The sequence below is a fragment of the Papio anubis genome, chromosome 4 (assembly GCF_008728515.1).
Source record: "Papio anubis isolate 15944 chromosome 4, Panubis1.0, whole genome shotgun sequence".
Lineage (NCBI taxonomy): Eukaryota > Metazoa > Chordata > Mammalia > Primates > Cercopithecidae > Papio > Papio anubis.
The window spans coordinates 111,859,225-111,875,157 of record NC_044979.1 but is presented as its reverse complement, the minus strand read 5'-3'; the positions used below and the strand labels follow the sequence as shown (position 1 = coordinate 111,875,157).

Sequence of the window (15,933 nt, the reverse complement as noted above, 5' to 3'; positions counted from 1 at the left end):
CTCCATCTCAAAAAAAAAAGAAAAAAAAAAAGGCAGGAAAATTATTTGGGGCCAACACAGGAAAAGGGTTTATATTTTTGTCTCCTACCCCCCTTTTCCCCTTTCTCTCTTCTTATTTCTTCATTATTGCAAATGCTCTATTATTTTTAAAAGTATGCCTTTCCCAGCCTGGTGCGGTGGCTCAAGCCTGTAATCTCAACATTTTGAGAGGCTGAGGCAGGCGGATTGCCTGAGGTCAGGAGTTTGAGACCATCCTGGCTAACATGGTGAAACCCCTCTCTACTAAAAATACAAAAATTAGCCAAGCATGGCGGTGCATGCCTGTAGTCCCACTTACTCAGGAGGCTGAGGCAGGAGAATCACTTGAACCTGGGAGACGGAGGTTGCAGTGAGCTGAGATCGTGCCACTGCACTCCAGCCTGGGTGACACAGCAAGATTCCGTCTCAGTAAAAAAACGAAACAAAAAACTATCTCCCTGACCTACACACACATACACGCCTACACCAGTAGATTTCTGGAAGGGTTAATACAGGTGTGTTCTGGCAAGGGACCATGTGACCTTAGGGTTCTTGGGACTTCATAGCACAGTGCGGATGTGTCACTTAGCAGTGACTGAAGGACACGTTTCCTTTTCTTAAGCCTCTTTACCCTAATAACCAATTGAATCCTTCACACACACCTGCTATTAAAAAAGCACTTCTGTATTTTTTTTCCCAAGCCAAACTGTACCTAGCTTTATTAAAGATACTTTCCGTAAGCAATCACAGTATTTCAGGCAGGACATGGGCAGACAGTTGTTAACAGTATACAACAACTTTCAAACTCCCTTCTTTGGACTACCAATAATCAGAAAGCCGTGATAAAACCCAGTAAGTCTTCATCTGATGCTCTGAACAGGGGAAGTTTAGAGTTGACATTTTGCACTTAGCATGTTGTTTTAACAACTTTTCACAAGCCAACCCTGACTTTCAGGAAGTGGAATGAAAATGGCAGAATGTATCTGAAGATCCACAATCTAGAAATGGAGCCTTTGCTCTTTGAGGGGTGCCGTGTCAGTGCCATCACTGGAAAGTCCAGATTGTGTGACATACTGGTAACCAGTGGCTGGGGATCATGTCCCAACAGATGTCTGGCTTTAAGGGAGTTAAGCCTATGCTGAAAGGTGGAAAGGGAGAAGAGGACATAAAAACAATTTGTTTTTCCCTCCCACAAGGTTTTTATGCCAAGGTGGACGTGTGTGTCAAGGTCAGGGAATCCCTTCTCCTGGGAGCCAATGGGAAATCTCTCCGAACTAGAAGGGAAAGGGAAAGGTGTTTTCCCCACCTCTGTGCAGCTTCAGAGACATTCTATTAGGCACATATGTCCTGTCCTCCAAAAACAATGAAGTGTTCTGTGTGCTAACAACATAGCTTAAAAAAAAGTAAAACAAAATTCTGCATTTTTATAAAACTTGATAAAAAACAGTATTTCAAACTGTACAGTCGTCAGAAGTACACAGTTAACAAAAATGCAGACACTTCATTTGGCATCTCCAGCACCTTCAGCTTTCTGGGCCTGGTCTTTATTGGCAACTCCATTTTCTGTAGGGTTATTCCCCTCCTTACGAGCATCAGCTTTTCCCTTTTTCCCTTTGGGTACCTTCTCGGGGGCCTTTTTAGGCTTGGGCTCTGGCTTTGGAGGAGCAGGTTTAGCAGACAACCTCACGGATCTTCTCTGTGGTTCGTCCTTCACCTTGGCTTTATCTCCTTTAGCATCCCCTTCAGCCTTTCTCTTGGGCATGGTGGCAGCAACAGCGGCGGGTCATAGGCGCTGGGCATAGGATGTGGTGGTGTGCAGGCTTTGGTTGGTCGGGGGGTCGTTCTCACCTCTTCTTCTTCACACTGCTCCACACTTCTGTATGTCTTACTCACCAGAGATGCAGACATCATATGGTCATCCCTGGCATTCCTTGGGCTTTATTGATTTATTTTTGAGACAGCGTCTCACTCTGTCGCCCAGGCTGGAGTGCAGTGGTATGATCTTGACTCACTGCAGCCTCCACCTTCCAGGTTCAAGCAATTCTCCTTCCTCAGCCTCCTGAGTGAGTAGCTGGGATTACAGGCTCCTGCCACCACGCTCGGCTAATTTTTGTATTTTTAGTAGAGATGGGATTTCACTATGTTGGCCAGGCTGGTCTTGAACTCCTGACCTCAGGTGATCCGCCTGCCTCAGCCTTCCAAAGTGCTGGGATTACAAATGTGAGCCACTGCACCCGGCCCTATTTATTATTATTATTTTTAACTGAATGTCTCTTCTCTCTTGGCCAGGCTGGGATGCATGATCTCATGTGGCCACAGTCTCCTGGTGCCCAGATATGCACCTCTACAGTGATGGTAACAGTACCTTCTTCATAGGGAGAACACGTTTCTAGCCCATAGATTCTTCTGACATTCAGTAAATGTCAGGCATCCTTATAGTTATTAGTTGAAAGAATGCTGGTTGGGATTAGAAGTATATTATATTTAATTAAAAAAATTTAATGTTAATTATTATGGGTACATAATAGGTATATATATTTATGAAATACAAGTGATGTTTTGCTACAGGCGTACAATATGTAATAATCACATCAGGGTAATTGAGGTATCCATCTCAAGTATTTGTGTGTTAGGAACATTCTGATTCCACCCTTTTCATTATTTAAAATATATAATAAGTTATTGTTCACTTTAGTCACCCTATTTTGCTATCAAATACTAGATCTGATTCATTCTATCTAACTGTGTTTTTGCTCCCATAACCGTAGAACTGTATTCTGTGGTCATATAACCAAATGAAGCTAAGTAGGTCACCGAACAGTTGAGTCCAAATCTTGTTCCTCGACAACTGAAGATACTTGGCTGGCTTCCTGCTTATAATAACAGTGGGCACAGTCTTCTGGGGCCCAGATATGCACAGTGAGGCATAATGCATTTGGAGAAAAAGGGTTAGTTTCCAGAAAGAGTCCATGATATTATCATAGACTGCAAATGAAATTCCTGTCATGCAGTGAATAGTGGCATAAAATCTCCCCCGTCATTGTTTGTGGGAGTCTTCAGCATCTGGCACATTTTTTTGTCCTTCACAAGCTCTGTGTCTGTCTTTATTGGTTCCATTTTCTTTTATTCCTTTTCTCGGGCTCCTGTTTCCTGGATGTCCAGGGCTTTACACCCTGGAGCTAAGTGCTAGGGTGGCCACTTTCTGGATCTTGCTTTAACATTCCCCATACTGGTGCACCGCCCACAATGGGTCATCTAGTGTTTTTCAGCTTACCCGCAATGCTCATGATCATGTCACAGACTGTGCAAACCTAAGCCATCCCACCTGGTCTCTGTGCTCCTTTTCCTGGACTAAAGAGAGCGAGCGGAGGAAAGAGCAGAGCTGGGTGAGCTAGCTGGTAGAAAAGGTGCTTAGCTTCAGGGAAGCTTAGGTGCTCTAGAACTTTATTTCTTGTTGCTGTGTCTCATGCACCTGATATTGGCTATTCGAAACATTTTCTACCTTCCTCAGGACTGCTCTCCTGCCGTTGGCGCATTGCCTCCATTCTATTCCTGGTGTGCTGTTCATGTCTGGACTATGGTAATGGCCTTCAGACTTTCTGTTCTCCAGTCTGTCCTTCACGCTGCTGCCTTGTTAATCTTCTTGAAATGCTCCCAGGATTACCTACCTGCTCAGACCATAGCTCCTCATCGACAACACCGTCCAGACGTCTTGATAGGACCCCTTGAGCTACCTTGCAACTTGTCACCTATGAGAACTCTCTCACACTGCTGAACTTGCCTCACCTGAGCAGATCTTGTGCTATGGTTCGCTGGTACCCACATCTGGTTCCAGCACTCTGCATGTATGCCTTGCCCCTTGTTTTCGGCCTCAGTCCAGTCTCACTCCTGGCAGGAGACTTTCTGGCAAAAGAGTGTGGATAAGGGTTGATAGGCTATGCAAGTTGTTATTTACTTATTATTTATTTCAGCCAACCCTGTAGTAAGTCCTTAATAATCTTTAATACTGCTTTTCCTACTATGGTGATAATTATAGAAGAAGACTGAGACTTGCAGAAGATGAATAGCCTTCCAGAGTTTGCATCTCTAGTGGTAGAGGTGAGATTCAAATCTGAGTTTTACTGGTTTCCAAAGCTCACGCTGTTCTGGACTCTTGTCGTTCCCAAGCCACCACAGGCTCATTTGCCACCCACCAGAGCTGGGAGCCATTTTGCGCTGGGTATCTACTGTCCTCGGGGCAAACAATCACTGAATAAGTTGATGTTGCTTTTCAGGAACCCATTTACTAAAAGAAACAAAATGTGTCAGTTCCATTATTTATTCATTTAATTGCCGATCCCTCCTTTTCTCTCTGTCATTTAAAGTTAGTATATGCTCTACCTTAATTAAAAATAATATTTTGGAAACAGCTTAAAAACAGCTTAAGATAATTGCAACACTGTGGTATTCACAAAACCAAGTGTTGGCTTCCCGTGTTTTGTAGATGCTGTGCAGGGTATGTGTTTTTGACCTCTGTTCTGAATTACCTGGTTTATTATGGCTTTCTCTTCACACCATGTCTTGTCCTTTCTTGGACTTAACATGGTTTTAAAGTAGGTGATTTTGTGGAAATAACGAATGCCCACTTCCCTCGCCTGTGCTGCTGACACTGCCTCTTGAATGCCTAGCATGATGCACACACATGATAGATATCCAACCAATCGGTAGCTGTTGAAGTTTGAATGAATGAATGAAGGAAGGAAAATATGAATGAATGGAGATGCGCCTTTATTTGGGTATCCTATGCTAGATTTTTAGAAAAGTTGGTTATGAAAGGAATTTTTAAAGTTGAATTCTACTATAAAACTGAAAATTAATTTATTCGTATGGAGATACTAACAGTAAACTTTGGAAACACTTGAAGAAAGGAATAAGACAGAGTTTGGTTCCTCTGTCTTTTTGTTACATAGAATTTTTGGTGAGATTCTTCCACTTACTACCCCATTTTTCCTTGGCAATATCTGTGGCTGCCTTCAGGCATCAGTCATGATTCTTGCTGTTATAATAAAACAAAGCCTTATATAAGAAAGATATGCATATTCCTGACATTTAATTCCTTTCACAGAAAAATAATGCTTGATTTTCTATATATATATATAGTATCCAAAAGAGGTATAGTCAGCATCTTGTAGCAAAGTAATCTGTAACTTACTGTTTTCTTGGTCAGTGTTCCTTCCTGTCAGGCAAAGTTAAAATCTTTTGCAAGTGGAAAAGCCGATGTTCATAACTACTGCTGATTGTACCCATTTTAGAGCAGGCTGTTTCCCTCCGCCAGGAAGATGTCCAATTCCAGGGTATGGAATTTGTCTGTCTTTGTCAGTAGGCATCTCTTCATCTGATTTGTTGATTCTTCATTGTTCTGAAACCTCTTGTCCCAGAGGTTAGCTTCAGTTCCAGGAGACAAGGTTTTCCGAATAAAGTCCGCTTCTGCCCTGCTGTGTTTCATTCGTTATTTTCACTGTCAGCTCCGAATGCTCACCTGGAAAATGCCAGTGCCCCGCTGGTTTTTCTGTAGTCCTCTCACTTTCTAATTGTGTGGCTTCAAGTACAGGACATTACGCTTTCATTCATTACAGTCTCTAGGCCGCTTTCCTCCCAGGGCTTTCTGGTGCGTATCAGCCAAAACATCAGCAATATCTTATTACAGCCCATGGGGTTTGTGTGGTCCTTAAATTTCCCGAGGTGCCAGACTTCCAGGAATTCTACTTTCCAAAACATGGGGTTGCCTCTCAGTGAAAGCAAAGTCTGTCTTGATCCAGCTCTTGGCTGCCCTGTAGTGACTGTGATGAACCGCAGATTTGTTCATGGATGCTGGCAGTTAACTTGGTTTTGTAGGAGGAGTTGGATTAAATAAAGGCAAGGTGCCTTTATTTAGCTGGGGAAACAAAAGATTGTAGGGGGCCATGGTTAATTGTCTACCGATACTTAAAGAGCTATCGCATAGAAAAGCAATTACTCTTAATGTAGGTGGCGTCAGAATGCAGCGCTAAGACAAATTGATAGGCTGGGCAAAAGTTAGAGGGAGGCCAGTGTGGCGGGGTGGCGGGGGACAGGATTTCTTGTGCACAGAGCAATGTGAAAGGAGGGTGATGGCTTCAGACCTCCAGTTCTCAGAGACAGGGAGGGGGTGGGGGTTTCAGGTTAGGCTGGATGACTGCTGGTGGAGGGTGGAATGGGGACGTCATGCAAAGGATTCTTGCAAGGGATGGTTGCAATAGATAAGTAGATCATTTTAAAGATGGCTTCGAGCTCTGAAATCCCACAGTTTTATTATGCTAAGGTAAAGCATTTTAGGGCAGTTTCACTCTTTCCCTTTCCCTTTCTTTTTCCCTCTGTAATTGTGGAATCTAATTGTGTGTGCAGTTCATGCTAAAGAAGTCTTAATCATGTATTATTTCCTATCCTCTTACTTTGAAACAGTCAGACTTCTAATTTAGTTGTGTTTGGACACTGTAGAGGGAGGCAGGGTGTCTGTGTACAGTTGTGCTGGCTGTTTACTGCACAAAGGACTGAAATAAGGGGCTAAACTGGAACACATACTCTGCTCACCAGGCTACCCAGAGGAAGAGTCTATCTTTCCAGTTTGCAGAAAGACGCCGTCAGCTCACCAAGCTGAGTGCCGGAGGGGCTGGGTCTCCCCAGAAGAGGCATAGTTTTCTAATCTGTTCGATTAGATGATTCTAGTCTAATCTGAAGATGCTGGTCATGACTCTAGAGGGAGGCATAACATATCATTTTTAGTTTATCAGGATTGACAAAGTTAAGTCTAGACACATTTGTGAATTCCTTGGTGGGCTGTACAAACACAGTGCTAACTATTGCTACTAACGGTGCGAAGTTCCATTAAGCATCCACATATTTCTGCCGACTCACCGAATATTCAGGTCCTTGGAAGCATCTGGAGGATTTGCTCAAGTTTTCACTTTTAATTTGGATATTTGGCATTGTGTGCACACAACTATGTGCATTCTCCTTCTAGCCCAGGAGATGCCTTTTGACTCTTCCATTCACCCTCAATCCTCAGGGGCAATCAATTTGGTTGAAAAGCAGCTGAGGATTTATGAATGTGAGGCACATAAAACCCCTGTGGGCTCCCAGACTTACATTAAACAAACTTGTGAGTGTGCCAGTGAAGAGGAAAAAGTTTAAAGAATCCAGCACACCACCGGCAAGGTTGGTTATTTTTTAAAACAACAACAACAGTAAACAAAATGGAAACAAACCAGCTCGCATTGCTGATACCAGGTAGCAGTTCTTTGAGCAGGGGTGAAGAGATGCAAAGGTTGCTGTGCATTTGTGAAGTGTCCCCAGAGACAGATTCCTTAAGCCTCTCTCCACCCTCCAGCCTTGTCACTGTTCCTCCCTCCTCTGGAATGTGGAAGAAATACTCCCAACCCATCCATTCACAAAAACCCTGGAAGACAGCCACCTTCCCTCCACTTTTCTCATCTGCCAGCTCCTGCTCTGTTCTCTGGCCCCTCTGCATCCCCTGCCCTCAGTGCCATTCTCAGGCAGCAAGAGCAGAACTCTCGCTGTCCCCTGCCTTTGGTGTCAGCCCTGTGACTGTTGTTCTGGGACCTGTTTCCTATGCCCAAATACCGTCAGTCGCCTGAGTTTAATACACTGTGTGCTTCTGTGCGAGTTCATGAGTTGGTGCCGTTTCTTTTTAGCTACCCTGATGCTTCTGTGTTTCTGTGTTTTGTTTGTTTGTTTTCCCTTTGAGACAGGGTCACTGTGGCCCAGGCTGGAATGCAGTGGTGTGGTCTCCGCTCACGCAGCCCTGCCCTCCCGAGCTCAAGGGATCCTTCCACCTCAGCCTCCTGAGTAGCTGGGACTACAAACTTGCACTTTCACACCTGGCTAATTTTTTTTGTTTGTTTGTTTGCTGCAGAGACGGGGTCTTGCTGTGTTGCCCAGGCTGGTCTCTAACTCCCAGGCTCAAGCAGTTCGCCGGCCTCGGCCTCCCATAGTGCTAGGATTACAGGCATGAGCCACCACACCTGACACACTTTTGTGTTTCATCTCTCTGTTTGGAAATCTTCACAGTCTTTAATTACTACAAATCAGTAGTTCCCACATTTTTGGCAGTAAGACATGGAAAAACAATCTGCACTCCCCCCGACAAAAAAAAACCCAAAATACTGTGGGGCAGATGCCCACATAGGGATACTAGATGTTTGTCCAAATATGGGCATGGCAGGGCTGGGGTAAGTTGGGACACTGGAAAACAGCAAACAATTCCCAGAGCATTCTCTGCTGTCATTATCAGTTCCCAACACAAAGGCTGTTTTCACACCACGAAGTAGGAAGAACAGATTATTGAGCACAGGACATTCTTTTAAAACGAGTAACTTTAGTGTATGAAATATTCATCACTTCAGTCCTTCTTGTTCTCATTTTGTGTCTATTTATTCGACATAATTACAGATTTCCAATCACTAGGTAGAGGCCGCTGCTGCAAATGATTCTAAAAGAAGGAGCTCTTCTGTCCAGCAGCAAAACAAATACAGAGCCCACCAGGGAGGCCCACCTTACCTGGGCAGGAAGATACCAGATGCCTTGGCCAGGAGCCTATCCTTGCTCATGTAGCCATAAGACTTGTTGTGACTAGGGTTCCTGTTGCAGCTGGAGGGACACAGAGATTTAGGAGCACCTTGCAGCCTAGATTTCTGCAGGAGCAAGTGGGGTGGGCATTGGATCCTGAGGCCTTACACTGGGGACCACACAGTTCTGAGGCCCAGGTGCTGAGAGGGTGTCTGTGAGCATGCTCAGCCTCTGGGCTGTGCTCTCAGAGGATGTGCAGATATCAGACATTTACAGTGAGCAGCATGGAAACTGCAGGCTGCATGAGGATGCCTGTTGGACGGTGAGGACAGGCTGCCCACTGACGGAACATGCTGGAACAGCTGGGGAGATGGAGGCCAGAAAACACATGCTTCTTCCTGCTTGCCCGGCTGCTCCACCCCTGCCTCTTTTGGCTTTTATACTTTCCAGCCTACTTGGCCAAAAACCAAATGCAAAAAGGGTGAGAGAAACCTTTAGGGGCTAAAAGGAAGGTTCAACATTGAGGTATGTACTGAGAAATTTGATTTCCTGGTGGGGTGTCTGGGCCCCTTGGATGAGCGGATGTACATGGGGCGTGACCTCACACCCCGCTCATTAAAATCAGTCTTATGTGAATGCAGACGTGGAGGTGCTCATTTACGAGAGGCAGAGCTGCCTCTTTGCTTGAGGAAAATTGATTTCCATTCAACAGATGTGTATGGAGAGCTGGCTCCCCTGAGGCTAGTGCTGGACACACGCAGTCTATTAAGGCCCAGGCTTAAGTGGGAGGATTCACACCTTGCAGATTCTGCTGTTTGCTTGATGAAGTGGAACTAAAGAATGCTGTTTTTAAATTCAGATGTACATTTCCTGAAAAGATTTTCTATCATCTGTAATTAACTTAAGCACATATTATCTTCTTTTTAAATCTTTCCCTGATTTTCTTTCTCCTTCCCCACTGCGTCATCCTATCTCCCCATCTCTCATTTTCCTCTTCCTTTCTCTTCTTGCTTTTCTCTCTATGCCAGTGCATTTTCTTTTTCATGGAGTTTTGCTTTTATTTAGAGTAATTTTTATAAATATTTGAAACTATGCTTCTCAGAAACAAGATTCTTTCTGAAAACATACTTTGGGTGATAAAGATGTAATCTGCTTCCAAATCTTTCCAAATCTGGGTATAAATTACGAAACAGAAAAACAAGAAACAACCATTTAGTACCTGATTATCAGTCCACATCAAGCTGAGTTCAGTGTGCCTTCCTGAATTTGCCCACTTGAATTCAGTGGCAGGCACATGTCAGACCAGGAGTTAGAAACACACGGCTTCAGGACTGGCCATGAAGGACCCAGGGCAGATTATGTATTCTGTTTAAACCCCAGTTTCCTCTCCTGTAAAATGAAGACAATTTCACAGTGTTTCTTTGGATAAATTCAGATAATAATTATCAAAGTTCCTGGCAATATCACAGTCTTAATCTGTTCAGGCTGCTGTAACAAAATACCGTAAATGGTGTGGCTTATAAACAACAGAAATTTATTTCTCACAGTTCTGGAGACTGAGAAGTCTCAGATCAAGGTGCCAGCAGATTTGTTGTCTGATGAGGACCTGTCTTCTGGTTCATAGATGGCCTTCGTCTCACTGTGTCCTCACGTGGTGGAACGGCCAGTAAGTTCTCTGGGGACTCTTTATAAGGAACCCCATTCATGAGGGCTCCACCCTTATGATCACCTCCAGATGTCATACTGCCAAATACCATTACATGGGGGTTAGAGTTCAATATGTGAATTTTAGAAGAATGCATTCAGTCTATAGCAATGTTGTAACTTTAAATGTTTTCCTGAATCAATCCATCTTTAAACCTTTTTAAGGCAGGAGTTTGAATCTCAGAAATGTGTGTTTATTAAATGATGATTTCATAATCTCACACCCATTACACATAGTAATCTCAAGAGTGGTTCATTGATTGAGTAAATATTTGGAAATGCCTACTTTAAGCCAGATTCCTCGCTGTGTTTATGGGATTCAAAGATTAGTAAGACGTTTTTCCCGCCCCGCCTGTTTACCCACTGTGGAGATGGGAAGTGCTGGAGCGGATGTGTGAACAAGGCTGGAGGGTGCAGATGTCAGGGCGTCTTCACAGAAGGGGGCGTTTTGGTTGGATACTGAAGGATGTTGGGTACGCAGTATGTATAGGTAGGTTTTATGTGATGCATCATCTTCTTTTCTGACAGCATCTTTGATTTAGACTAATGTTGACTTTTGGAGAAGTTAAGTTCAGGATTTTACTGAAGATGGTAGGTTCTTAACTAGTGGTCTAACTGTCAGGCACCATCTTATTATTCAATGCTTTCATCCTCTTCAAGTGGAGACCATAAGTATGCTCATATACTTGTTGTACAGGGCACCAAAGAAAACACATCGTCCTCACAGATACAGTGAACAGTCAAGGAAAGACGCACAGTGAGTACTAGAAAGTCAGCCGGCCCCTCACGTGATACACGCATGCCTAACATCGTCATCGGTGCCATCATTACTATTGTTCTCACTTCTTTTATTAACTCTGTTATTATTTATGGTTCGTGGTAATGCATTATCAGATTGTAGCACTTTTATTTCTACCTTTTACTCTTTCTCTGAGCCTCTTCACATGCCAATCTACATCTGAAGCTTGAGAGACAGATTTAGGGCCCCATCCTGACTCATGATCTTGGGTAATGTTGGGTTCTCTTGGATAGGTGATTTAATCTCTTTCTGCCTCAGTGTTCGCAGCTGAGAAATGAGGATTCCGATATCTACATCACTGGAATGTGAAAAGGACTGGATGAGGTCATGTGTGTCAAGCATAGCACTTGGCCAAAGTATAATAGCTGGAAAAACTGTTGCAGAGAGGTTCCCTAAGTATCTTGGGGAATCAGTTATCTTGGTTCCCCAATTATAGTGAGCTGCTTTCAGAACTTGAATCAAAGTCACAGTCTTTTGCTTCCTAGTCCTGCTTTTTTTTTTTTTCAAGTAAGATACATGTGATCTTTGAATCATATCACTGTATAAATTGGAAACTGAATGAAAAGTTCAGCTATTTATGACACTGTTGGGGGTTTAAGGCCATGTGTACAAGTTTTTGATACTCCTGCCCTCAGGAGGTGCGACTTCCTTCCTCTTCCCTTAACTACTTACTTCAAGTGAAGTGATGGGATGGCACTTCTAAAATTAGGTTATAAAAGGACTGTGCCTCAGGTGGCTCTCTTGCCCTCCCTCTTGAATCCCTCAGTCTGGGGTCGACAGTGGCCATGCCATGAGGACACTCAGCTGGTGGAGAGGCTGTATGGGGAGGAGCCAAGCCTGGAAACACACCCTTCCCCAGTCAGGCCTTGAGGTGACTGCAGCCTCCTGGGAGATCCTCAGCCAGAGCCACCCAGTTAAACAGATTCCAGATTCTGTACCCTCCAAAAGTGCGAGTTAGTACATGTTCACTATTTTCACCGGCTACGTGGAAGGTAAATTGTGACTAACTCAGCATCTATCTGCAGCATGGAGTTCAAAGCCTCTTAAGTTTTGAGTTTGCTGTATGTTATACTACACCACAATTAGGCATTTCTGCACCAGTGTGACTGGCAAACTGAGATGGCACCCCCATATCCTTGAATTCAGGGGGTTGTTAAAGACAAAAGTTTCAAATGCCCCTGCTTGACTTATGGACAAGCCGGAGCAGGATTGCTGTTCACTTGCAGTTCAGCTCACCATGCCTGAGCCTTAGATAATTTACGTCTTATAGCAGAAGCATTTAGAATAATAAACATTCTAATCCTCGGCATGGGAAGAGATTTGGTGTAACTTGCCTGATGAGGCACTGAAGCCCCCAGGAGGTTAAGTGCACACCCAGCCTGTACAGCTGCTTGGTGACTGGGCTGTTGAGGTTTTCCTCCTGCATCAGCCAGGGGTATTGGGTTACATGCAACAGAAACTGATTCCAACCCTTGCACCAACAGGAATTGCTGGGATGACATCGGACACTTAGAATTGTCGGAAAATCTCCAGAAGCAGGTGCTGTAGAGGCACAGGAAGCAGGCGTGAGAGTCTACCCGGGGGAATGAGTTCTAACTGCTTCTCCTTCCCCCGACTCAGGCTCAGGACTCAGGCTCTCAGCAGAGGCCGTCTGCTATCAGAGCCAGGTACCCTGCCTGTCTTGGGCAGTGAGGCTCATGGATTTTTTTAAAAATTGAGACAGGGTCTTGCTTTGTTGCCTAGGCTGGAATGCAGTGGTGCCAACATGGCTCACTGCAGCCTCCACCTCCCAGGCTCAAGCAATCCTCCTGCCTCAGCCTCATGAGTAGCTGTAACTGCAGGCGTATACCACCATACCTCGCTAATTAAAAAAAAATTGTAGAGACCAGGTCTTGACATGTTGTCCAGGGTGGTCTCGAACTCTTGGACTCAAGCAGTTCTCCCAGCTCAGCCTCCCAAAGTGCTGGGATTACAGGCGGGAGCCACCGCGCCAGTCTTGGATTTTTGATTTATCATCCCAACACCTAAATACAGTAGGAGAGAAGTTAACTCTGAAAAGGAAATCAGAATTCTGTGGGAAGAAGGAATAGATGCTTCACAGCCAAAAAATGACTATGGGCATACTGCACATGCTTTCCTCTTCTCAGCTCTTCTGAGGGTTGTTAGGTTCTTTGTTTCTTGTCAATATTTACTGCTACTCCTACTCACAGGAGAAGAGAATGTAGACTCTTCAAAAGTCACTGATGTAGGATGGCCTTCCTACAACAAAATTGTAAGGAAACCCAGGTATGTATGTTTGCTAACACTGCCAGAACAAGATACCACAGACTGGGGGCTCAAAGCAACAGAAATTTATTATCTGTCAGTTCTGGAAGTTGAAAGTCCAAAATCAAGGTGTTGGTAGGGCTGTCATCCCTCCGAAATCTTAGGGGAGGATCCTTTGCCTCTTCCAGCCTCTGGAAGCCCCAGGCAATTCTTGCCTCATGGCAGCATCACTCTCTGCCTCTCTTCGATGGTGGTGTGTCTGTGTATAAACCCCCTCTTCTTTTTTTTTTTTTTTTTTTTTTTGGAAAGAGAGTCTTGCTGTGTCACCCAGGCTGGAGTGCAGTGATGCAATCTCAGCTCACTGAAACCTTCGCCTCCTGGCTTCAAGTGATCCTGGCACCTCAGCCTCCCAAGTAGGTGGGACTACAGACGTGCACCACCACACGTGGCTTTTTTTTTTTTTTTTTTTATGTTTGTAGAGACAGAGTTTTACCATGATGCGCAGATTAGTCTCAAACTCCTGAGCTTAAGTGATCTGCCTATCTTGGCCTCCCGAAGTGCTCGGATTACTGGTGTGAGCTACCATGCCCAGCCACAGATCCCCTCTTATAAAGACACTAGCAGTGTTGATTTAGGGCCCATCCTAATGACCTCATCTAACCTGATTACTTCTGCAAAGACCCTATTTCCAAATATGGCCACATTTACACATACCAGATGTGAGGGCTTCAACGTATCTTTTAAGGGGACACAGGTTAACCCGCTGCACCAGGCAGTTGTGGCTTCCTGCTTCCACAGTATGGAAGGTGGCCATATGCCGCTGGACTCTCATAGTCACCGTCCCTTTGTCTGTGCTTTGGCTGCACCAGGAAGCTCCCAAGTCTTTGTTTTCAGCTCTGTGAGAAAACACTGGGGTTGGGAGTGGGAGACACTGGTGTTGATTGACTTGGCATGTTAACTACCCACTTACTATGAGAAAGCTGCCTATGTTTAGACTTGATGAGGATGACACAGACTTTATAAACACATCATCCGATGAGCAGTTCTTCATTACAAAGACATGTTGATGCAGGTTGCAGAGAGAGTGGATTGGCACTAACGTGCCCATGATTCTCATGGAGAGAAAATACTTTGGCATGTGCATGCTGTCACAGAGGCTTCTAGAATGTCAGACTGTTTTGAAAGTATGTTTTGTCTTAAAATATCATGGCCAGATGCAGTGGCTCATGCCTGTAATCCCAGCACTTTGGGAGGCCAGTGTGGGAGGATCACTTGAGGCCAGAAGTACGGGACCAGCCTGGACAACATAGCAAGACCCTGTCTCTACAAATAATTATTTTTAATTAGTGAGGTGTAGTGAGGGCCTGTCATCCCATCTACTCAGGAGAATCACTTGAGTTCAGGAGGTGGCAGCTGCAGTGAGCTGTGATTGCGCCTCTGCACTCCAGCCTGGGCAACAGAGCGAGACCCTGTCTCTAAAAATAACTAACTAAACATCTCTAAAAATAAATAAATATAATATGTTCATTGCACAAAAATTTGAAGTTACAGAAAAAAACAAATCTAGTAAATAACAAATATGTTCACTGTTAACTAAAAAAACCTGTTAAGTATGCTCTATTCCAATTATTTCATGTATTTATTGAATGAGTCATTGGTTGGTTGGTGGATTGCTTTTCAATTATAAAAACAACGTGTGTGGGAGATGGTGTTGAATTCAAAGGAAGTAATCAGTCAAAGTGAGCATTATTGGGAGAATGTGAAACCTTGGTTTGCCTTTGTATTTCCTAACCCAAAGTTTTGGCCTTTAGCTGATCAAACACGTCAAGTTACTATCAATGTAGCAACTGGTTGCTCTGAAAATGGCGTGTCCAAGGATCCCTATGTGGATAGTGGGGAAGAGGGCGGAGCGTGAAGTCCCTGGGCAGAACTCGCTCAGCCTTGGTAAACTGTACTCCTTGAAATCACCACCCTCTCCTTGGCACGGGGGAGCAGGCAGGGGATAGAGCCACTCTCAGGGCAGATGTGTGCCTGGATGAATGGTGACAGCTCTTCCTTTTGGATGTCCTACTGTTAAAGTCCCAGGACCACCCACAAGGGGCCCCTCTTCTATCCACCCAAGCTTATGTATTTCAGCCTCAAAACACTTTGAGAGAATAAATAGGAATTGAGTTGTGATATTTGCGACCCATCATCTCTGTAACCAAGCAGGATAAAGACAGTTCTATATTGGGCCCATTTTATTTCGGATTTTTCTTGGAGTAGCTGAACAATCTGACCCATTGGGGAATAAGGGACATTTATAATTGGGGTTAAAAACCTTGCTAGAAATGAGGTATCATGGTAGTCCCAAATGATAGGGTGGAAGATAGCCTAAATTGACACAACACTTTCCAGCTTGTAAAGCACATTTATAAACACGATCTTATTTTGGTTTGGATTCCTAAAATGACCAGTGGGTGGATATGGCAGGTTTTACACCTGAGAAAATGGATGTTCAGCGATATGAAGTGGTGTGTACAAGGTTGTCCTGGGGAACTGTCTCAGAGCCCACTGCCGTACAT

General features: G+C 44.3%; 1 protein-coding gene and 1 pseudogene across 4 annotated transcripts in view; one reads left to right on the top strand and one right to left on the bottom strand.

Annotated features, from left to right (window-relative positions):
• Positions 1-15,933, top strand: part of GLI3 (GLI family zinc finger 3) — a 278,558-nt gene that overhangs the window by 125,223 nt on the left and 137,402 nt on the right. The gene's annotated exons all lie outside the window — the stretch shown is intronic.
• On the bottom strand, positions 1,499-1,849 carry LOC116274527 (annotated as a pseudogene).